At 38.1% G+C, this 25411-nt stretch overlaps 1 protein-coding gene across 1 annotated transcript in view; it reads left to right on the top strand.

Annotated features, from left to right (window-relative positions):
• Positions 1 to 25411, top strand: part of Adgrg4 (adhesion G protein-coupled receptor G4) — an 84411-nt gene that overhangs the window by 5900 nt on the left and 53100 nt on the right. The gene's annotated exons all lie outside the window — the stretch shown is intronic.

Below are 25411 nucleotides of genomic sequence, written 5' to 3'. Positions count from 1 at the left end.
TGTGTGTGTGTGTGTGTGTGTGTGTGTGTGTGTGTGTGTGTGTGTGTTTTAGGTCTTCCAAGAAAAGGAGACTAGTTCTAGCTGGCTGTAATGACAAAACTGAGTTAGAGTTTAAGAAATCAAGCCTGAATAGCTTACATAGTGTGTTTAAAGTAACTTTACCTTCCCCCCCCCCCAAGAAACCAGAAGTCTAGCCCTTATAAACACACACACTTTATGGTATAATGGAGTCTTCCCTTCCCCTATAATATGGCTGATAAATAATCAAGTCTATCTAGTGTTAGGATGCTGCACAACCTCCATTGATTTTTCTCTCCTGTACAGTTTTTAATATACAACCTATCTTCTTGGGCTGATTGAGTCCTTGTGGATATAATACAGAAATAATCCAACATAACAAACAGAGGAAAAGCATTACCGAAAATGACAATTAAGGAAAGTAGTAGAAAATGTTCTCTTTACTATTCAGGTTTCTTCAAGTGTTCTTTCTAAACCTTTGAATAGGAGGTCCTAAACTGAGGGCCAGTGTTTTTAAACTAGACTGAGTTTAAAAAGCCCTTGAGATTGTCTAAAGTAGCCAAGCAGATTTTTTTTTTCTGTTGAAGACAGAAGCTCTAGTTTCCAGCACATACTAATAATATCGGTTGCTTCTTTTACTAAGTTCTTACCAAGCTCTAGGCATTTTATAGATGAGAAAAGAGAGATTACATCATTTTCTAAGGTTACTAATCAAGTAAGTTGTGCAGCTGGCATTTGAACAGAGATGTGTCTAGTCATGTAGTCTGTGTTCCTTTCATTCTCACTGTCTAAAGCAGTGGTTCTCAACCTTCCCAATCCTATGATCTTTTACTGTAGTTCCTCACGTTGTGGTGGCCCTAACAATAAAATTATTTCATTGCTATGCCATAAATGTAATCTTGCTATTGTTATGAATAATAATGCAGATATCTGTGTTCTTCAATGGTCTTATGTGATCCTGTGAAAGGATCACCTAAGGGGTCGAGACTCACAGGTTGAGAACCACTGGTTTATGGACAATCTGTGGCCCCAATAAGATTATGGGGTGTTGGGGGCTTCCTTTGCGGGGAATTACTGGTGCTGATAAACTCACCTACAAGAATTAGGGAAGCAACTTGAGTCACTGCTATCCTCACCACTAAAGTGTAATAGAATAAAATTTTTTGCATTTCTGTCTTGACCATATGACAGCTAGGAAAATGGTGGATAAATATGAGTGATTACAACATGCTGAGTTCTAGCTTTTGCCTAATGAATAGCTATTGTTCATAGAAGGATTATAACCCTTAAAAATAAATTTTAATGAGCACATTTCCAGGTTACAAGTCTCAATAAATCTATTTATGCATAATATATATATATACATATATATTTATATTCATGAGAACAAGGGTTTGGGAGAACGCATAACAGAAAACCATGAACCTGATCTGAGTTTAACGAACAAGTATTCACTACAGTTGGAAATAACTCAGAAATTTTTAAACAGCATGGTGATAAATAATAACAGTAAAAGTGCTAGTTATTGCAAATTTATTTCTGGGGAGATTGAAGCTTCTTTTCTTTATTTTTAAAAATTTCACAGTGTAATATACATAGCTGTGAATAAAATATATTTTAACAATACAAAAGCGTGCAAAGCAAAATTTACCTTTCAGTTTTTCCATATCCTTAAAATATATTTTATGGTGTATATAAGTACATATGTATATATACATTTATATGTATGGTATGTATAAGTTAATAACTAAAACATATATACATAACTACATATTGCTCTATGACTTGATTTAACAGTATTATTATTATCATGGTCATAAAAATACATTTAAATTTACTTTTGGAGCTGTCCATATTTTATGGTACATATGCAGCATAATCTATTTAGCTGAGCTACAAGTGATGGATATTTAAATTGATTCAATGTTTTACCTATAAATGATGCCACAACAAATTTCATCATGTACGTATGCATCTCAATATACTTAGGCTTGAAATTTTGTGGAATACATTTCTAGATATATCGTTTCTCAAAAAAAGTATGTGAGCTTTTGTAATTGTATTGAGCTTACCATTTTGCTAGTTATTTTATTAATGTTTACTAAAAATAATATACCTTTTCAAGTAAAATTAATAGATATATACAGCAAAAAACACATAAAAATACAAAACCTAAATAAAATCTTTCACTTCAGTCCCTTATCCCAAGCTAACTCAATTGTTACTGAAAAATAACAATTGTTAACGATTGTTAGATACGCATGAGCATGCAGAAAAATAACTTTGGTTTAGACATGAATATTTTACTTTTCACTATTGGGATCATTAGACAGTCTCCAGCATATTTTTTTCTAAATTTACCAGTACAGATTGGTGATATTTCAATTTCAGAAAACGTAGATATCCCTAATTATTTTGGTATAGGCTATTGAATGATATAGTAGAGTAAGGCTATCCTATACTTTACTCCATAAGCTCAAATAATTTGAAGGACTTTTTGTTTCCAGTTTTTGCTTTTGACCAAAGTCTCCATGGTTTTTAAAAGTAGTAAGTGGCAACAGAATTCCTTGATGCAACCATTTAGCACCAATGGTAAATTTCAGTTCTTCTCTTAATTTTCATTCATACACATGGTACCAAAAAAAAAAAAAGAATTTATCCTAATGTGTGAATGTATGAAGACAATGAATTTTCCAAAGATACAGAAATCAAATTCCTCTAGGATTTGAGAGATCTCTTTTATTGAAAAGAATGAAATGATATGAATTGAGTCCATCCTGGGAAATCTACAGTCTGTTAAAAGCATAGCAGTCCTCCATCTGGAGGCATTGATTTGCTGAGCTTTATTAATTGATAGAATGCTCCAGCTGCCTTGGATTACTTTATGAACTGTCCATTCTTGAAATATGCAGAGATGGATTGTATTGTCGGTGTACTTTCTAAAGGCCTTTGTTTGGCTCACTATTAATCCCTCTATCCAATTATCAGTTCTCATAGGAACAATTCTGTGGTGATGGGCTCTACAGCTAACAGGCAATTTGGTCTTGCCCTTGTACATCAGTTCTTTCTGCTATCCTCATTTTTCATGAGGAAAGATAAGCACAAAGAGTTTGTAGTTCACTTCAACCTCCCTTATTGATATTCTCCTGCACAGGGTGATATTCAATAGATTCATAGATGGAGCCTGTAGCCTGTCTCTCTCCCACAAGATTTATTTTTCATTTCCTTACTTGAAAACTGAAATCAGGCACAATTTTGGCAAACCAGTTTTGTATTATTCAAAGATACTAATTTTGGATTTCCATACCCCATGGGCAAATCTGTTTGTGGCAGTTTCTGGTCACCATTAGTTCTCACAAATCTAATCAACACATTGAATTATATTTGCAGAGGTCATGATTGAAAGAAAAGCCAGATGCAATATGTGAGCTAGAACAACACACAGATTTAATATGAGTTGATATATCCAAATCACAACTAGAATTTGGTATCTTTGTAAATGTTCTACTTAATATTCTGTTGGCAGGTACGTCTGCCACCAAATGCTTCATAAATATTCAGCTACTCTATACCTCTGGTCTCCAGCTCCAAATGATTACACTAACACAATTTAATCTGGAGTGAAAGAGCAAATGGCAATTAAGCCCATAGGTCCCTGTGAATTTGCATGTATTATCCCCACTTTAACATACAGACCGTAAGGCTCATGTATATAATTTGTGAAATGATCACTTGTTTATAAACAGAAAGAGAATGAGTGTGGCAATATAGGGAACCTGGAGCCCATGGATTTTGGTGTCCCTGCAGTACAAGAGGGTATTTGATATTGCTTTTACTACCTGGGCAATATGAGATTTTACATTTGCTTTGTTTTTTAAATTTTTATTTATTCATTTATCTATTTATTTATTTATTTATTTACTTATTTATCTATCTATCTATCTATCTATCTATCTATCTATCTATCTATCTATCTATCTATCTATCTGTATGCTGTTTTGCCTGAATGTATTTCTGTGTACTATGTGCATGCCTAGTGCTCAAGGAGGGCATAAAAGGGCATTTGATCCCCTGGGACTGGAGTTACAGATGATTATGAGCAGCTACTTGGGTGCTGGGAATTGAGCCTTAGTCCTCTAGAAGAGCAGCCAGTGCTTTTAGCAACTGAGAAATCTTCTCAACCTTTATCACTTGCTTTGTTTTTAAACATTTTTTAGTTAATTAATTAGTTAATTCATTTTAAATCTCTATTGTAGCCCCCTCCCTCCTTTTCTCCCGGTCCCACCTTTCCTACCTCTTTTCCCCATCCCTCCTCTTCTATTCCTCAGATAACGGGACCCACCCCTACCCACCCACTCCAGCTCATCAAGTTGCATTAAGACTGTCTTTATCCTCTTCCCCTGAGGCCTGGGAAGACAGCCCTGCCAGAGGGAAGTGATAAAAAAGCTGGCAACAGACTACATATCAGAGACTGCCACCACTCCCCTCACAGCCTGAGCTACAAATATGCTACATCTGTGTAGGGGTCCTCGGTCCAGTCTATATATAGTCCTTGGTGTCCTTGGTTGATGCTTCAGTCTCAGCAAGCCCCTCTGGGTCCTGGTTAGTTGGCTCTGTTGGTCTTGTACAACTCCTGGCACTTCCAGGTCCTTCTATCCTTAGCCTCACTTTTCCACAAGACTCGCTGTGTTCTGTTCAATGTTTGGTTGAGTCTCAGCACCTGTTTTTTTTGGGGGGGGGGCAGGAAGGCAGATGGCCTACAGAGAAAAGAGAAACCGTGGGCAGTGACCTAAGAGAGGCTAGGTTTCTGGGAGGATATGGAGATGACTTTAGCTGAGACTCCTAGTAGCTGGGGTCATGGCGACTGAAGAGGACACCCTCTAACTAGACAGGACTCCTAGTGAAGAAACTCCTACCCACAAAAACTTCAACCCCAAATTTACCCTGCCTCCAGGGTAAATAAGATAGAACAGAGATGGAGGGAATGCCCAACCAAAGCCTGGCCCAACCTGAGACCTATCTCACAGGAGCGAGGCACCATAACACTATTAACAACATTCTGCTGTGCTCACAGACAGAACCCTAGCATAGCTATCCTCTGAGGGGCTCTACACAGCAGTGGACTGAAATAGATGCCGATATTAAACAAAATATTTAATAAAATAATTTTAGATTGCAGTACAGTTGGAGATTTCTCGCATACCACACATAGTTTATCTCAATGGAAACATAATGTAAGACTTTATGATAAGCAAGGGGATACTGATACTGCTATAACCCATCAATACTATTTCAGATTCCTGTAATATGTGTGCACATTACAAAGAAATACTGACATTGCTATAACCCATCAATATTTTTTTTCAGATTCCTGTAGGTTATGTGTGCATGTTAAATTGTGTATGATTTTATCATATGTGTACATTGGTGTACCTACCATTAGAGTCAAGTCTGAGTAGTTTTTATATCATTGACCTCTCTCACACTGAAGTTTTATAACCATAAGCAGCTCCTATCCATCCCTGCCCTTCACATTTATTTTTGTCAAGTCTCTGTTCGTTGATGACGATTATGTTCTGTATTCCTAAACATTTGTCATCTTAAAAAGATAAAAATATAGGGCCTGAGAGATGGCTCACTCAGCTCTTTAAAAAACTGTCTGCATGGTAAATGGTGGGACCTGGAAAGGATCATCCTGAGTGACTTGTCCCAGAAGCAAAAAGACACGCATGGTATATACTCACTCATATAAACATACAACATAGAATAAACCCACTAAAATCTGTACATCTAAACAAACTAAGCAAAAGAGAGGACCCTAACTAAAATGTTCAATCCCCATCCTGAAAGGCAAAGAGGATGGACATCAGAAGAAGAAGAAAATAGGAAACAACCTTGGAACCTGCCACAGAGGGCCTCTGAAAGCCTCTGCAGTATAGACTGTCAAAGCAGATGCTGAGCCTGATGGCCAACTGACGGGCAGAGTGAATGGAATTTTATGTAAGAAGTGGGAAATAGTAAGAGCTGGAGGGGACGGGAACTCCACAAGGAGAGCAACAGAACAAGATAATTTGAACACAGGGAACTTCCCAGAGACTCATACTCCAACCAAGGACTATTCGTGGAGATAACCTAGAACCCCTGCACAGATGTAGCCCATGGCAGTTCAGTGTCCAAGTGGGTTACCTAGTAATGGGAAGAGGGACTGCCTCAGACATAATCTGATTGGCCTGCTCATTGATCACCTCCCCCTGAGGGGGGAGCAGCCTTACCAGGCCATGGTAGAGGACAATGCAGCCACTTTTGACGAGAACTGATAGACTAAGATCAGAAAGGAGAGGAGAACCTCCCCTATCAGTGGTCTTGGGGAGTGGCATGCATGCAGAAAGGGAAGGGAGGGTGGGATCGTGAGGGGAGGAGGGAGGGGCTTATGGGGGGATACAAAATGAATAAAGTGTAAATAATAAAAAATTAAAAAAAAACTGTCTGCTTTTACACAGGACCTAGGTTTGATTCCCAGCACCCTCCCAGTAGCTCACACATTGTCTGTAATTCCATTTATGGGGAATCCGTTTGCCATGTTCTGGCCTCTGAGGGTACTGAGTATGCCTGTGGGACACAAACATGCATGCAGATAAAACATCCACTCACAGAAATAAATTAATAAATAAACATTATGAATGTAATTATGTAGCATATGGCCATTAAAGTGTGGCCATTAAAATTCCCCCTTAGCTGAATTTTCTAGATAGTAGGTGGCTATGCGTTTTCATTGTTTGTTTCTTTTCATTGTGGATGGTATGGATGTTTCACAAAATTTCTCTTAACCTTTTAACCTGTGGTGAATATCTGGACTATTTCCAATTTGGAAAACCACAATTTCTTTTCCCTCTGTGGTAAATGCTTGTGGGCCACCATAGGTATTTACAGGCTTAATTTTATAAAGAACTGTTGTGCAGGTGGATATTCATTCCAATGCACAATATCAGAGTAATCCACTTTCTCTGCTTTCTTCAATATTTTGTGTTGCCTTTTTAAAACATGTTTGTAAATGTGTAGTGATTTTCATGGTGGTTTAAATTCACATTTCCTTGATGCCCAATGATGTTCAATATCTTTACCCTGTACTTATTTGAAATCCATTTGTAAAATGCTCTTGTCTTTTGCTTTTTAAAAATGGAATTAGGGTGCTTGTTTGTTTTAACCATTTAGTTTTTTTAAGAGTTTATTTATTTATTATGTATACAATCTTCTGTCTGCATGTATGCCTGCATACCAGAAGAGGGCACCAGATCTCAATTTAGATGGTTGTTGGGAAATGAACTCAGGACCTTTGGAAAAACAGTGCTCTTAACCTCTGAGCCATCTCTCCAGCCCCTAACCATTAGTTTTTAAAACTTGTAATCATTACATTTTATTAATTCTTTGAGAATTTTGTACAGTGTGTTTTAATCATATGCATCTAATTCCGCAACGCTTTCCAGATCCATTCCCCTTCCCCAACCACCCAATTTAGTTTCAAATGTTCTTTATATGTTCTAGTCATTGTTGGATACATACTTTCAAATTACTTGATAACTACTGTGAAAATGTCTTCTGCTCCACAGAATTAAAAAAAAAAAACTTTCATATGGCTAATTTATCAATCTATTTTTGTAGATCACAGTTTTGGGGTTAAGTCTGAGGACTCCTAGGCCCAGACTCTAGTGCTTTTTTTTTTTTTTTTTTCTTGTATTACATTGAATAAATGTGGTGAGAGTTTATATCCTTTGCCTTATTTGCAATCTTTTAAAAATTAATTCATTTTTATTAATTACAGTTTATTCACTTTGTATTCCAGATATAGCCTCTTCCCTCATCTCCTGCCATGACCCTCCCAAGTCAAATGATACAGGAGGGCCTCCTTCCCTTCCCTTTGACCATAGCCTATCACGACCCATCAGGACTGGATGCATTGTCTTCCTCTGTGGCCTGGGAAGGCTGCTCCCCCCTCAGGGGGAGGTGATCAGAGACAACAACAGAGTTCATGTCAGAGACAATCCCTGTTCCCCTTACTAGGGTACCCACTTGGACACTGAGTTGCCATGGGCTAAATCTGTGCAGGGGTTCTAGGTTATCTCCATGCATGGTCCTTGGTTGGAGTATCAGTCTCAGAAAAGACCCCTGTGCCCAGTATTTTTGGTTCTGTTGCTTTCCTTGTGGAGCTCCTATCCCTTCCATGTCTTTCTATCTCTTCCTACTTTCATAAGTTTTCCTGCACTCTGCCCAAAGTTTGGTTATGAGTCTCAGCATCTGCTTTGATACCCTGCTGGATAGAGAATTTCAGAGGCCCGCTGTTGTAGGTTCCTGTCCTGCTCCCTGTTTTCTCCCTCTTCTAATGTCCACCTCATTTGCCTGTCTGAGTGAGGATTGATTATCTTACCCAGGGTCCTCCTTCTTGCTTAGCTTCTTTAGGTGTACAAATTTTAGTATGTTTATTCCATATTATATTCCTAATTCCACATATAAGTGAGTATAAACCATGTATGTCTTTCTGATCCTTGGATACCTCACTCAGGATGATCTTTTCTAGTTCTCACCATTTGCCTGCAAATTTCATGATTTCATTGTTTCTAATTGCTGAGTAGTATTCCATTGTGTAAATGTATCACAATTTCTGTATCCATTCTTCCATTGAAGGACATCTGGGTTGTTTCCAGCTTCTGGCTATTACAAATAGAGATGCTATGAACATGGCTGAGTAAATGTTCTTGTTGTATAATTGAGCATATTTTGGATAAATGCCAAGGTGTGGTATAGCTGGATCTTGAGGAAGCGATATTCCTATTTGTCTGAGAAAGGGCCAGACTGATTTCCAGAGTGGTTGTACAAGTTTACATTCCCACCAGCAATGGAGGAGGGTTCCCCTTTGTCCACATTGTCTTCAGCATGTGTTGTCACTTCAGTTTTCAATCTTAGCCATTCTATTGGGTCATTTTGATTTGCATTACTCTGTTGACTAAGGATGTTGAGCACATTTTAAGTGTTTTCTGCCATTCCATATTCTTCACTTGAGAATTCTCTGTTTAGCTCTGTACCCCATTTTAATTGGATTACCTGATTTTTTGCTGTTTAACTTCTTGAGTTCTTTATATATTCTGGGTATTAGCCCTTTGTCAGATGTAGGGTTGGTGAAGATCCTTTCCCAGTCTGTAGATTGTCATGTTTTTTGTTTTGTTTTGTTGTTGTTGTTGTTGTTTTTCCTAATGACAGTGTCCTTTGCTAATTCCTAATTTCCTTATGACAGAAGCCTTTCAGTTTCATGAGGTCTCATTTATTGATTGTTGCTCTTAGAGCCTGTGCTGTTGGTGTTCTGTTCAGGAAGTTGTCTCCTGTACCAATGAGGTCAAGGTTCTTCCCCACTTTTTTTTCTAAAAAGATTTAGTGTGTGTGTGTGTGTGTGTGTGTGTGTGTGTGTTTTATGTTGAGTTCTTTGATCGACTTTGACTTTAGCTTTGCTCAGGGTGATAAATATGGATCTATTTACATTTTTCTACTTCTAAACATCCAGTTAGACCAGCACCATTTCTTTAAGATGCTGTCTTTTTTCCATTGTATAGTTTTGGTTTCTTTATCAAAAATCAGGTGTCCATAAGAGTGTGGATTTCTTCTGGGTCTTCTATTTGATTCCGTTGATCCACCATTCTCTTTCTATGCCAGTTCCACGCAGTGTTTATAACTATTGGTCTGTAGTACAGCATGAGATCAGGGATGGTAATACCTTCAGAAGATCTGTTGTTGTACAGGATTGTTTTAGCAATTCTGGTTTGTTTTTTTTCATATGAAATTGAGAATTGTTCTTTCAAGTTCTGTAAAGAATCGTATTGTTATTTTGATGGGAATTGCATAGAATCTATAGATTGCTTTTGGCAGGATGGACATATTCTCTATATTAATCCTACCGATCCATGAGCATGGGAGATCTTTCCATCTTTTGATATCTTCTTCAATTTCTTTCTTTATAGACTTGAAAAAATTTTTAAACAAGTTTTCATTTGCTTGATTTAGTCATACCAATGTACTTTATGTTATTTGTGGCTATTGTGAAGGGTGTAGTTTCCCTAATTTCTTTCTCAGCCCTTTTGTCTTTCAGATCAGGAGGGCTACTAATTTTTTTGGAGTCAATTATGTATCCAGCCAGTTTGATAAAGATGTTTATCAGCTGAAGGAGTTCTCTGGTAGAATTTTTGGGGTCACTCATATATACTATCATATCATCTGCAAATAGTGATACTTTGACTTCTTCCTTTCCAAATTTTTCCCTTTTATCTACTTTGGTTGTCTTATTGCCACAGCTAGGACTTCAAGTACTATGTTGAAGACATATGGAGAGAGTGGGCAGCCTTGCCTTGTCCCTGATTTCAGTGGAATTGATTTAAGTTTTTCTCCATTTAGTTTGATGTTGGCTATAGGCTTGCTGTATATTGCCTTTACTATGTTTAGGTATGTTCCTGTATCCCTGATCTCTCCAAGACTTTAAACATAAATGGGTGTTGGACTTTGTCTAATGCTTTTTTGACATCTAAGGAGATGATCATGTGGTTTTTCTCCTTCAGTTTGTTTATTTGGTGGATTGCATTGTTGGATTTCTGTATATTGTACCACCCCTGCATGCTTGGGATGAAGCCTACTTGGTCATGGTAGGTGATCTCTTTTATGTGTTCTTGGATTTGATTTGAAAGTATTTTAGCATCAAAGTTCATAGAAAGATAGGTCTGAAGTTCTCCTTTTTTGTTGGGTCCCTGTGTGGTTTAGGAATCAAGGTGACTGTGGCTTCATAGAATGAGTTTGGTAATGTTCCTTCTGTTTCTATTTTGTGGAATAGTTTGAAGAGAATTGGAGTTAGCTCTTCTTTGAAGATCTGGTAGAATTCTGCGCTGTAACCATTTGGCCCGTTTTTTTTTTTTTTTGTTGTTGTTGTTTGTTTGTTTGTTTTGGAGGGGGAGGGAGAGTTTTTGAAGACTGTTCATATTTCCTTAGGGGATATAGGACTATTTAGTCTATTTGCCTGATCTTGATTTAAATTTGGTAATTGGAATCTGTCAAGAAAATTGTTCATTTCATTTGGATTTTCAAATTTTGTTGTAAGACCTAAAGATTGTTTGGATTTACTCAGTGTCCATTATTATGTCCACCTTTTCATTTCTGATTTTGTTAACTTGGATACTGTCTCTCTGCCTTTCAGTTAGATTGGCTGAAGGTTTGTCTATCTTGTTGATTTTCTCTAAGAACCAGCTCTTGTCTCATTGATTATTTGAATTGTTTTCTTTGTTTCTAATTCATTGATTTCAGCTCTGAGTTTGATTATTTTCAATCATCTACTCCTCTTGGGTGTGCCTACATCGTTTTTTCTAGGGCTTTGAGGTATGCCATTAATTTGCTTGTATAAGATATTTTAACTTATTTCTGGAGGCACTTTAGTGCTATGAAATTTTCCTCTTGGTACAGATTTCATTGTGTCCCATAAGTTTGGGTAAGTTGTGCCTTCATTTTCATTGAATTTTTAGGAAGTCTTTAATTTCTTTTTTCATTTCTTCCCTGACCAAGTTATCATTTAGTAGAGAGTTGTTTTGTTTCCATGTGTATGTAGGCTTTTGTTTTCTGTTATTGTTGAGGTCTAGTTTTAGGCCATGCTGGTCTGATAAGATAGAAGGGATTATTTCAATCTTCTTGTATCTGTTGAGGCTTGCTTTGTGCCCGACTATATGGTCAATTTTTGAGAGGACACCATGAGATGTTGAAAAGAAGTTATACTCTTTTGAGTTTGGTTGAAAAGTTCTGAAGATATCTATTAGGTCCATTTGATTTAGGACCTCTGTAAGTGCCATTATTTCCCTATTTAGCTTCTGTCTAGATGCTCTATCCCTTGGTGAGAGTGGAGTGTTGAAGTCTCCCAATATTAAGATGTTGGGATCTATGTGATTTCAGGTTTAATAATGTTTCATTTACAAATGCAGGTGCTCTTGTATTTGGGGCATAGATGTTCAGGATTTTGATGTCCTCTTGGTGGATTTTTCCTTTGATAAGAATGAAGTGTCCATCCTCTTCTTTTTCGATTAATTTGGGTTGAAAGTCTATTTTATTAGATATTAGGATAGCTCCCCCAGTTTGTTTTCTGTGTCTGTTTGCTTGAATAACATTTTTCCACCCCTTTACTCTGAGGTAGTGTTTATCTTTTTTTGCAGAGTGTGTTTCTTGGATGCAGCAGAATGTTGGATCCTGTTTCTGCAACAATTCTGTTAGTCTGTGTCTTTTTATTGGAGAGATGAGTCCATTGATGTTGATAGATAATAGTGACCAATGAATGTTAGCTCCTTCTATTGTGGAGTTGATGGTGTCCTTTTACTATGGAATTGATGGTGTTGCTATTAATTGTTTTCTTTTAATTTTTTGTTGTGAAGTTATCTATATCCTGTGTTTTCTTGGGTGTAGTTGCTTTTCTTGTATGAAAGTTTTCCTTCCAGTATCTTCTGTAGGGTTGGGTTGCTGTGTAGATATTGTTAAAGTTTAGTTTTGTCATGGAATATTTTGTTTTCTCCATCTATGCTGATTGAAAACATTGCTGGGTATAGTAGTCTGGGTTGGCATCTGTGGTCTCTTAGAGTCTGCATGACATCTGCCAGGCCCTTCTGGCTTTCATAGTTTCTGTTGAGAAGTCTGGTGTGATTCTGATAGGCCTACTTTGTATGTTACTTAGCCTTTTCCCCTTATTGCTTTCAATATTTTTCTTTGTTCCGTATATTTAGTGTTTTGGCTATTATATGATATGAGGACTTTCTTCTATGTCTAGTCTACTTGGTGTTCTGTAGGTCTCTTGTATATTTATGGACATCTCTCTCTTTCAGTTGGGAAAATTTTCTTCTATGGTTTTCTTGAAAATGTTTTCTGGACCTTAGAGCCTGGATTCTTCTTTTTCATCTATTCCTATTATTCTTAGATTTCATCTTTTCATGGTGTCCTTGATTTCCTGCATATTTTGTGTTTGGCACTTTTCTGATTTTACTTTTTCTTTGAGAGATGTATCATTTTCTGCAATTGTACCTTCAGTACCTGAGATTCTCTCTTCCATCTCTTGTATTCTGTTGGTGATGCTTCCTTTTGTGGTTCCTGATCTTTTCTCTAAGTTCTCCTGCTCCAGTGTATTCTCTGTTTGTGTTTTCTTTATTGATTCTAATTCTGTTTTCATGTCTTGCACCATTTTCTTCATCTGTTTGACTGTGGATTCCTGTCTTTCCATGGTGGCCTCTATTTTTATATTCATTTCTTCTTTATGTGCCTCTATATTTTTTGGCTATATTATCCTGTATTTCTTTGAGAGCTTTATCCATTTCCTCTTCATTTTCTTCTATTTGTGAGGCTGAGGTTTTGTTCATTTCTTCTTTGTGTGCCTCTAAGAACTCGATAAACACAGCTTTAAAATCATTTTCCTGTGTTTTCAATGAATTAAAATATCCGTTGATTTTGGGGGTTGCTGGTGAAAGCCATGATATCCTGATTTTTGTTGGATGTGTTCTTATGCCAACCTCTAGCCATCTGTAACCTTTGCTGTGTGTTCCTGGAGTCTGTACTTCAGATTGTGTCCATCTGTCTCTGGTGTCTGGAGTATTGTTTAGGAAGATGAGAGAGGTCCACTAGTTGAAGAGTGGATGTTGGTGTTTCAGCTGTAGCTAAGGGAGGAAGGTCATGGGCACATGTGTGCATGTGTGGGTGTTCATGTTGTAGTGTGACTTGAGGGACACAGTGGTAGAGCATGTAGATGCCTGAGAGGATGGACCATAAGTGTAAGAGGGGGTGCTGGTGCTTTTTTCAGGTTCAATGCTCATGCACAGGGGCAGGTGCCCTGAATACCTTAGTGACCTATAGGCCTGTTGTATTGTCCTCCAGGTATTCATATCTGTCTGCACTCCAGGAATTTTTTGCCTGGACTCCACTTGTAGACACACAGAACAGGGGCTTCAATGTTGAGAACACTGTCCCAAGGATCCCTGTGTTGCCCACAGTGGAGGTGTGGGTGGGAGAGATCTACTGTCTGGCTACCAGTGTAGAGGGACCCTGGATCTGGGGTTCTGCATACACTCACTTGAAGGCACCTTTACTAGCTTGCAGGCTTATTTGGGAAAGCACATGGTTACCCCTTGATCTTTATTCTCAGATTTGGGCCCTCAGGGGCAAATGAGAGTATAGGAGATCTGTCAACTCAGTCTTGTCCACTGTTTGTCCACTGGACAGGGAGATTTTTGCTTGGGGTATTGCCTCTGCTGTCTCAGTCATCAACCATGGAGGCTCCTGCTTGGGCTAGACCCAGCTGCCTACCTGGGAAGCCCATACAGCCTTCCCTCTGCAGCTGCCGAGCTGGGAGGTCCATAGTGCCACCTGCAGCATCACCAACATGGGATGCCCATACAGGTGCCTGCCACAGCTACAGGCCTGGGAGGTCCTTACTGCCTCTGCTTCTGCTGTCTCAGTCAGCAAACACAGAAGTTTTGCTTGACAAAACCAGTGCCGCCTCTACCGAGCAGGGAGGCCAGTGTTTCAGACAAGGGGAAGTTCAGGAGGTTGAATAATCGCCACTTTCAGTCCCCAGAGACGGCCATGGGTGACCTCAATTCAAACTGTCTCAGCTCATGGGTTGTCCCCTCTAACCCAGGAACCTCAATGTCCATGTTCTGGTTTCAGCTGCCCCTCAACCTAGCAATTTCAGAGTTTCTGAGCCTATGCCCCTCAGATATGGTACATGCTGGTCACCACCATCTTGGATTCCAATATGAAAATTTCCTCCTGTATCTGATGCTCCTGAGCTCCTTATTCCCAATCTCATAAGGAAAACATTCAGCATTTTATCATTATGGTTGATATTCGTTTTAAGTGTCTGTATAATTTTTATTTTTATTGACTTGTGCATGGGTGTTTGGCCTGTGTGATTGTGTGTGTACTACTTGTATTCCCAGTGCTCACAAAGACTAGAAGAGAGAGTCATGGAAGTATAGTTACAGATTAGCTATGTGCTGAGAATGGAACGTGGGTCCTCTGGAAGAGCAGCTAGTGTTCTTAACCTCTGAGCAGTCTATCTTTCTAACTCCTGCTGTGGTTTTTTTTTTTTTTTTTTTTTGATAATTCTCTTTTCAAGTTGTTGCAAATCCCTTTTGTTCCTTATCCACAGTGAGATGTTATTGTGAATAGATATGGGATTTTGTCAGATGTTTTCTATGCATCAATTGGTAAGAGCATAATATGCTGGATTGTGCTGCTTGATTTTCCAGTGTTTAACAAGCCTTGCATATCTGGATCTAGAACCATTTGACCATGGTGTGAATATCTTCTACAGACTGATGCATTTAGGTTGCTAATATTTGTTGAAGGTTTTTGTATTTTCACATTAGGCAGTATGAGCCATATTCACAAAGCTGTATACAGCATGCTTTTTTCTCATGTGTGGAATCCAGAAAGTGGAAAAGATAAAAAATAGATGGGGACTATTAGAGAAGAGGAGCAGGCTCAGTAAGGGGGTGGAGTAAGGGTGCTATAAAGGGGTAAATATGATTAACGTATATCATATACATGCATGAAAATGTTACAATGAAACCCATTATTTTGAACAATAAATTTTTGGTCATAATATTCAATAAACATTCTTGTCAGATAATTCCAACACCCGATTCATCTTGGTGTTACTATGAGTTGATTGTTTTTTCTCATTCAAATTGTCTTTGTGTCTTGGATGTTTTGTCAGTATGAGGAGAGTCTGGGTGTTCTTTAAATTTTTAATTTCAGCAGGCAGCATCATGTTTAGGTTTAACACACAGGTCTTAATCTACCTGTGTGGTCTCTGCTTCTAAATACAGACTCGTCTTTAAAATCTCGTGGTGTTCCTTTGTCTTACTTGGTTTATTTGTGACTCTGTTGCTCCCATAGGTCCCTGGTAGTACTGCCTGTATGAGAAACTATAGTCCTAAAGAAGCTAAACAACAAAGAGGACCCTAGGGATGAGGCTTAATCCTCATTCAGAAAGTCAAACAGGATAGACATCTGAAGTAGGAAAAGACAAGTAACAGGACAGGAACCTACCACAGGGAGCCTGGGAAAGACTCTACTCAGCATGGTATTGAAGCAGATACTGAGGCTCATAGCTAAACTTTGGGCAGAGTGCAAAGGATCTTATGAAAGAAGAGGGAGATATAAAGACCTGCAGGGAAAAAGAACTTCACAAGGAGACCAACAAAACCCCAAAACCTGGGTCCAGGGGGTCCTGTACAGACCAATACTCCAGCTAAGGACCATGCATGGAGAGACCTAGACCCTATGCTTGGATGTAGCCCATGGCAGCTCAGTTTACAAGTGGGTTCCCTTGGAAGGGGAGCAGGGACTGTCTCTAACATGAACTCAGTGGCCAGCTCTTTGATCATCTCCCCCTGGAGGGTGCAGCCTTGCCAGACCACAGAGGAAGACAGTGCACCCAGCCCTAATGAGACCTGATAGGCTAGGGTCAGATAAAAGGGGAGGAGATCCTCCCTTATCAGTGAACTGGGGAAAGGGCATAAAGGAAGAAGAGGAAAGGAGGGTGGGACTAGGAGGAGATGAGGGAGGGGGCTGCAGCAGAGATACAAAGTGAATAAATTGTAATAAATGTAATAAATTAATTAATTTTAAAAAGCAACAAGAAAAGAAACTTAAAGGTTCTTTTCAGGTGGTGTATCCAGATTATCTCATGGTGGGGTTGAGTTGTGATGTGATTTCTTGGTGATGGCTCTTGATTTAGCTTTCTGTGGCTCTGAACAAAAAGGACCAGGCCACCTGCTGCTACTACGTCCTTGTTGGTTGTCTATTGTCTCTTTATGGGGAGAAAAATCTCATGGCAACAGATACAAAGAGGCTGCCTAGAGCAGACCACTTGCTGCTATTGCCTCTATCATTCCTTTTTTAAATTACTATATATATATATATATATATATATATATATATATATATATATGTATGTATGTATGTATGTATGTATGTATGTATAGGTACAGACACTCTTGGAGCAATGGGAAAACAGTCTTCCTAGACCAGGTGCTATTAAACAGGTGAAGCAAGGGGAGTCAGTCTTGGTAGGTGTAGATAGCTGTTTATTTGGCTGCCTATTGGTAGCAGAACTCCCAGTCCTTTGCTGATGGTGTCAAGGTTGAAGAATGTGAGAAAGCCTCCTTATTGATCCAGAAGGTGATTAAGCCTACTTGGACTGCATTCTGTTGAAAAAAAAAAAACTGTTGGAACCATGTGACTGCATTATCTATTCAAAATATTATAAAAAGGAGTTTTTTAACAACAACAACAACAACAAAAAAAAAAAAAACAAAGACCAACCAATCACCCAAGCAAGCAAACAAACAAAAAAACCCAACTTGTTTGCCTAGATGGAGAAATGATAGGTGCTGTCCCAGCTTGCTTTCTTGAATCTTCATCCAGGTTCTTCCTAATTCTTGTCACAGATTTTTTTTTCCCTTACCTATGGTTCTCAACCTTTCTAATGCAGTAACGCTTTAATACATTTCTTCATGTTGTGGTGACCCCTGCCCATAACATTATTTTCATTGCTATTTCATAACTGTAATTTTGCTACTGTTACAAATCATAATGAAAAAAAAAAACAACTGATATGTGAACACTGTGAAAAGGCTGTTTGGACCCCAAAGGGCTTGTGACCTGCAGGTTGAGAACGATTGTTTTACACCATTTCCAGGGCTTGTAGTTGTACCTAGAGGTGAGGTGCAGAGGAGAATGGGTCTGTGCTATCTTGTTCAGTTGAGAAACATGTTTTTCCTTTTAACATCAGTTCTCAGGCAGTAAATGCGTGTGTGTGTGTGTGTGTGTGTGTGTGTGTGTGTGTGTATGTGTTTGTGTATGCATGCGTGTGTGTATAGATAGATGGCATGCACCAAAATAACAGAGCTGATATGGTTTGCTTTGTAGCTGTCTCAATAACTTGCAAAATTTTATTTCTGAGAAGGATAGTCATTATATTGAATGGGGATAAGTATACCATTTAGAGACCTTAAAAAATCTTTACCACATGGAGAAAAGAGACAAAAAGATGAAACTAAAGTACAATGAATTTAACTTCTCCGAAATGATGGCTATATAGAAAGACCGTGTGGCTTAATTTAATGAAACCCAAAGTACATGTGGATTAAGAGCACCAATGAAACTATAGAAGCAGTTTATGTTCATAATCCGCTTGTATTGCACACTGATGACCCTGAACACATTTGTTATCTCATTGTTACAGATTGCTAGACTTAGCGTTTGAAGACACCAGAGGTTGCCTAGGAAATAATGCTTCTTATATTGCTCTATTTTAACCATGGAAGCTTGGGTTTGCATATTTCAGAAAAATATCCCATTGTATCTTTTGGATGCAAAATTCCCTCCTCCCAGAATGAATGCTATATTAACTCTCCATTCATAACAGATTCCTGTTTTAAAGAGCTATTGATATTTGATTGGTTTCTATCTGAGATATGAACAAGTTTAAGGTAGCTATTGTTCCAGAGAATGGCTATAATTTGAGATCCCCATTGGTTTTCAATTCCTGGACTAGCAAGTTCACCATTTCAGTTTAGCAGTATGATGCCCTCCTTTGAAATGTGTATATTGAATGCTATTTGGATGATTGCTATATTTTGGGCTGTTCAGCATTTGTAGAACTTAGCTTCTTAGTATCAAAATTCATTTCTACTTGGTTGTTTTGAGTACAGTCTGTATTTCTCTCTTTTGGGTTTGAAGTATTTGGGGGGTCATGCATTTAGAGATTCAAGTTCTTCCTTCTTCTTTCTATCCCCCCTCTGCTCTCTTTTCTTCTTCCAGCCTCTCTTCATCTGTTATTACATATATATAGTTGTATGTAATTTTTTGAATCTATAAAGAATTCTAGGACTCACAAGTAGAAGAAAAAAATGTGTATTTGTCTTTAGTATTTCACATAATACGATGATCTCTGGTTGCATCCATTTATCAGCAAAGGACATAAATCTTCTTTATGGCTGAATAAAACTCCATTATGTATATATATAAGATTTTTTTTCTTTATCCATTATCAGTTGGCAGTCACCTAGGCTGATTCTATAACTTTGCTATTGTGAATACTGCTATGGTAAATATGGATGTGCAGATATGTCTGGGGTGTGCTGACTCAGACTCTTTTAGTTATATACCTAGCCCTGGCATAACTAGGTAATATGGTAGCTACATATTGAGTCTTTTTGAGACACTTCCATTCCTCTATACTGATTTTCAAAATGCCTGGACCAGTTTGTATATTTACAAGGAATGTGTAAGTGTTCCCTTTCCTTCACAGCCTTGCCAACATTAGTTGACACTTTTTTTTCTTGATGATTGAAATTGTGCTGGGGTGAAATACAATCTGTATGGTTTCTGTTCTTTTTTTTCCCTAAAGATGCTGAGCAGATTTTCATGTGCTTATTGGCTGCTAGAGGGAAGCATAGTGAAAACACTTCAAGGTAATAGGAAGAACTTTATGAAAAGGACTCCAATATCTCAGGAAATATTGTTAGGAATTGGCAGATTAGGTATTTTGAAATTAAAAGGCTTTTCAAAGAAAACAGTCAAGAATGAGATAACTCCAAAATGAGAGAAAAACTTCAGTATGCACCAGACAAGTTAATATTTAGAGTATACTAAGAACTTAAAAAAAAAAACCCTAAACACTAAAGGCCCAAACAATTCAATCAACAAATGGGCTAAAGTTCTGTGATTTTCAACAAATAAAGATTTAAATCATTATTAATAACTTTATAAAGAAAAATTATAGATAGAGAAAAGCCTTTGCATCTGAAAGATTCAATGGGAAGTTTTCTGAAACATGCAAACCTGGGTTTGTATATTTGTATAAACTTTGGGTTAACCTGGATCAATACAAGATGCACAGTTTCCTAAGCCATCTCTAGTATTTAAAATGCCACATGCTTGGCAATTGTGTTCCAACTCATTTGTTTTAACTATCTAAATCTTTGTTTCATTTTTGTTTTTAGAGGCAGGGTTTCTCTATGTAGCCATGGCTGTTTTGGAACCCACTCTGTAGACCAGGCTAGCCTTGAAGTCACAGAGATTTGACTGCTCCTGTCTCTGGATTAAAGGCATGCCACCACACATAACTTTCTTTTTCTAGATCTTCTTTCCCTAAATAATAGTTTTCTTTTTGATATGCCTACTGGAAATAGTAAAAATAGTTGTATATCTGTGGCTCAGCTCTTTCAGATAAAATTATTTCTGAGTCTTATTCCCCATTTTGAAATATCAAAAATGTTTCCCATTAGATGTTACAGGTTACTTTAACAGTGCTTTCAATGCTCCATGTAGGTAGGTAACAGGCTTTTTTTTTTTTTTTTTTTTTTTTTGGTATGATATTTAAGGTTTTTCCTACCCAAATAAAAACAAAACAAAACAAAATAAAAAAACCTAATGGGAATTGTAACTCTTTCTATTAGCGGTTAGCGTATTCATAGAGTGACTCAAGCTCTGAGTTGCCACACTCCCCACATGTGTTAGAAGTGGGTCCTTCTTCAGACAGAGTTGCAAATCCGATTGGCTGAGATGAAAATCATTGTAAAACTAGAAACCAAAATCTTTCTAAAAAATAATTTATTTATCCTGATTGCAGCTCCCTTCCTCTCCTTCCAGTTCTATCCCCTTGCACACCCCTCCCCTACTTTTCCCTCTCCTCCTTAGGGAAGGGGATGTTCCTCCATGGGTACCACTCTGCCCAGGTGCATTAAGTTGCAGCAGGACTAAGCACATCCTCTCCCACTGAGGCCAGACAAGGCAGCCCAGATAGGAGAAATGGATCCAAAGGCAGGTAGCAGAGGCAGAGACAGCCCCTTCTCCCATTGTTAAAGGACCCATATGTTGACCAAGCAGCATATTTGCTACATATGTGTAGGGGGGGGGGTCTAGGTCCGGCCCATGCATGTTGTTTTGGTTGGTATTTCAGTCTCTGTGAACCCCCAAGTGCCCAGAATAGTTGACTCTGTAGGTCTTCTTATAGAGTCCTTTGCCCCACCAGCTCCATCAATCCTTCCCCCAACTCTTCCACAAGATACCCTGAGTTCAGCCAATTGTCTATGGGTCTCTGCATCTGTTTCCATCAGTTTCTGGATGAAGCCTCCCAGAAGAGTGATGCTAGGCTTCTGTCTACAAGCATAGCAGCATAACAGTAATATTGTCACTGACTGGTTCTCTTCCATGGGATGGGTCTCAAGTAGGGCCAGTCTTTGGTTGGCGACTCCCTCAGTCTTTGCTCCATCTTTGTCCCTACACATCTTGTAGGCAAGACAAATTTTGGGGCCAAGGTTTTGTGGGTGGGTTGGTGTCCTTTTCCCTCCACTGGAGTCCTGCCTGGTCACTTTGGGCTCCATGTCCCCAGCTGCTAGGAGTCTTAGCAAGGATGGTGCCACCTTAAATTTTTGTGAGACCTCCCCTATCCCAGGGCTCTGGCAAATCCCAGAGATGACACCCACCTCCAATTTCAGTTCTCTCCCTTGGGTCCTTTCTGTAACTTGGCATCTTTTGGTCTATTGGTCATAGCATGGTTATCCTGTACTTTATTGCTAATATTCACTTCTGAGTACACACTATGTATTCATGCAGTTTTGGTTACCTCACTCAGGATGATTTTTTTTCTAGTTCCATTCATTTTCCTACAAATTTCAAAATGTCCTTGTTTTTAACAGTGTTATTCTATTGTGTAAATGTGCCACATTTCTTCATCCATTCTTCAGTTAATTTTTACTTCCCCATTATTAATGCATTTTAATTAACTGGTTTTTATAGCTGTTTGAAGACTTCTGATTCTTACTAGTTTTACTTTCTCATGACAACAAAATCTTAAAGTACCCTATACACACTTGGGATTTTCTGTATATGCAAGTGGAATTAACTATCAAGGCTGTGACATAAGCTGTGACATAAGTAGTTTTCTACTACCATAATTATTTCTACTTTATAGATAATATGCTTCTGAGGAAGATGGATTCCAAATGCCAGTTTCTCTAAGATAAATACGCATGATTTTATTTGAGAGATTTGAATTGAAAGATTGTGACTCACTTGTGAATTTTACTGAGTGTCATTTTCATGTGGATGTTCTGTCCTCACCTCAAGTTCCACATATGCGGGTCTAACAGCATATTTACTTATTTCTGTGAACATTACCAGTCCTCTGTGATTTTCCCCGAAGCAAAGTGTGTAACCTTTGTGGGTTCTCTGTCTTCTTTGTGTGTCTTAATTTCTTTGTTACCACACCATGCCAGCAGTTTCTCTATAGTAGCTGTAGGCACAGAGATCTTCCCATTATTTTGATCTCATGCTTTCTATTTCTTTAGTAATCCACAAATTCTATACTGATCTAGGCACTCACTAGAAACTTAGTTTACAATGGTGAGCAGGGTAAGATGATGTTTTTGTCCATATGTCTTCCTGAGGAAGGCAGACATGTAGGAACACACTGTGTAAAACTGCAGCTGTAATAAGTGCTATAAGAAAGAGATAAGTGGCATCCCAATAGTTCTTGTAGATTAGCTTGAGCTTGTCATTGGCATTTGGGAAGGGAGGCTTCTTTGAAGACTTGATATCTGAAGGCTGAGTAGATGTTACTGACATGAAGAAATGTGAAGGAAACTGTAAATAGTGGCAGAAGCACCTGTAAATCTCTTAAGGTGGAATTAAACTCTTGATTGGGGGAGTCGAGAGTTGAGGGCAGAAACTCAGAAGAAAGGGTAGGGTAAAGCCCACATTTACACTAGTTAAGTAGGTAAGAAATCAAACATGCTCTCTTAAGCAATATATTCTTCACTCTGTGAGTAATGGAAAATATTAAAGGTACGTGTGTGTGTGTGTGTGTGTGTGTGTGTGTGTGTGTATGTGACAGAACAAGATTTACATTTCCAAATGTTCTTTCTTTTTGCATCTGAGACAGAATGGAAGGCACTCAAGAGTAGTGGCAGAGACTTCACAGTTAACTAAAGAATGCTGACAGTGGGAGAACACCCAGTGAAGAACACTCTAATTGGTTTCCCAATACCAAATGCTCAGCCCAACACACACACACACACACACACACACACACACACACACGATTATACAGACTGAGCAGGTTATATTTAGTAATGTATATACATAGACACATATATGCACATAAAAACAATTAATGAGAAAAGAGGCCATGAATTTGAAAGTGATCAAGGGTATATGGGAAGGTTGGGAGAGAATATAGGAAAAGGATAAACAATGTAATTATATTATCATTTCAAAAATAAGAGAAAAACAAACACAAAGAGAATATGATGCTGTTGAAAGGTAATAGAGATCAAAAGAAATTAATGAATATTAATGTAATAGAATCAATAGGACTTCAATAGTCCAGGAGATATTTAGTAGGTATAATACCTAGGACAAGCTGATACATTAGTTATGGCAAGGGAGGGAGAGAATGGAAGAGGTACCTGGAGAAGGTTTAGGCTGGCATAACTGAATAGACTATTCAGTGAAGAAATACTAGAAGACCCAATATAGAAAGAAGATAACATGTTCAACTTAAAGTATGTTCAGTCTGAGGTATTAATGAAGTAGCCAAAAGATGGTGACACGTGAATGATTGGTTCTTAAAAATGTGGAGTTTAGAATAGAGATCTATCCTAGAGAGATGAGACTCATTGGTGTAAATTGAGAGTGTAGGTGGGTAAAAACCATAGAATAAAAGGAGAAGAAGGGTTAGGTCAATGTTTGGTCCAGACAAGGAGCTAGAGGAATGGGGACATCTGGCATAAATAACTTTAAAGAATGTTAGATGTGATGGGGAGGGAGAGATGGGGCAGAGGTATATGGCATTTTCATTTTTACTGCAAGAGAGGAAATAAGTTTTAAACAAGGAGGGAAAGGCTCATTAGGGAAAAGAAAGGCAAAGTTTGAGAAATTGCAGATGACAGGATCTAAATTAGAGTTGAACTTCTGTCTGATGATCTCAATTACTTTTTCCTTTGAAGCAGGAGGCATGATTATCCGATAAACATGTGGAGGTGGTGTTTGACAATGGGGCATGTTTGAAAGGGTTATTGTAGAATAGGAGCATGAGCTAAACAGCAAGAATTAGTAGGAGGCTCTGTGGAAGGCTCATTTGAGGTTGGTGATCATGAGTTTTTAGAAGGAGAAATGTATCCTCTTGTGACTGGGTCCATCCATGATAGATTGCACAAACAGATGGGGAACCTGGAATTTCCAGATGAACTTATATTTCCCACAAAAAGTGGTTTGGTGGATTAAACAAGATGGCATGCGGCACAGAACTTGGCTTGGAATAAGTGTTCTATACATGAGAGTATGTTACCTTCCCTTTAGATCCAGTCTCATCTGTATACTTTACCATCAATGTCTTCAGTACATAATGCCTCTCACTCCTAGGTAGACTGACTTTTTCCTCTATCCATCCATATTCACTGCCATGTGTCTTTGTCTTCTCCACTCAAACCCCATGATTGCTCAAAGGTAGCCATCTTCTAAGAAGACACCTCTTCATTATCTTTGAGCCAGTTTTGCTCTTTTGATGCACTGATTTTCTATTATACATCAATGGTATTTAGAATCTGAATGGGATCATTGTTGTCTTTATTAGAAATTCTGTATTTTTTTTCTTTTCCTTAAAATATTATCTTATTTTAAGAAAACAGTTCAAGCCTGGTGTGGTAGCACATACCTGTGCTTTTAAGTGTTCAGCAAGATATGGTGGGAAGATCCTGAGTTGGGCTAGCCTGTGTGACATAGTGAATTTTAGGTCTGAATTAAATGGTGAGATCATGTCTCAAAAAATAGAGCAAAATATCTCAATAATATGTAACTTTCCCAATAAGAGTATGAATTCTTTCAAGGAAGAAAACATGCTAGAAAACTTTCTATTTCTCATGGTATTCACCATGCTTGTGACATTTAATTGATTTGAAAGGAGTATAAGCTCTGCTGTTATGGTCTTCAAAGCAGGATTGCATTGTCATATGGAAAGAAAGACACTATGATAGGGTGCTAGAAGTATTAACATTTGTATTTATTTTATCCCAGCCTTTGACATTTTTATAATGTTTATAATTCAGATTTACAATATATACAGGGATGCATTATCAATACATATATACTCATATGGGTATACATAAATGGTCAAAGGGTCAAGACTTTTTGATCCTGAGGTTCCCGATAAGAACATTTTCAAACTTCAGTGTTCAAATGAGTGATAGAAATTTGACCAAGGGCAACTGCACTTGTGTGAATCTAAAGCCCACATTTTGGGGGAGATTTTTAACTTCAAAACTGAGTT

This window comes from Psammomys obesus, unplaced genomic scaffold, assembly GCF_907164565.1.
Source record: "Psammomys obesus unplaced genomic scaffold, mPsaObe1.curated_primary_1811, whole genome shotgun sequence".
Classification (NCBI taxonomy): domain Eukaryota; kingdom Metazoa; phylum Chordata; class Mammalia; order Rodentia; family Muridae; genus Psammomys; species Psammomys obesus.
Note: the sequence above shows the minus strand (reverse complement) of the source record. Positions and strands in the feature narration are given on the sequence as shown.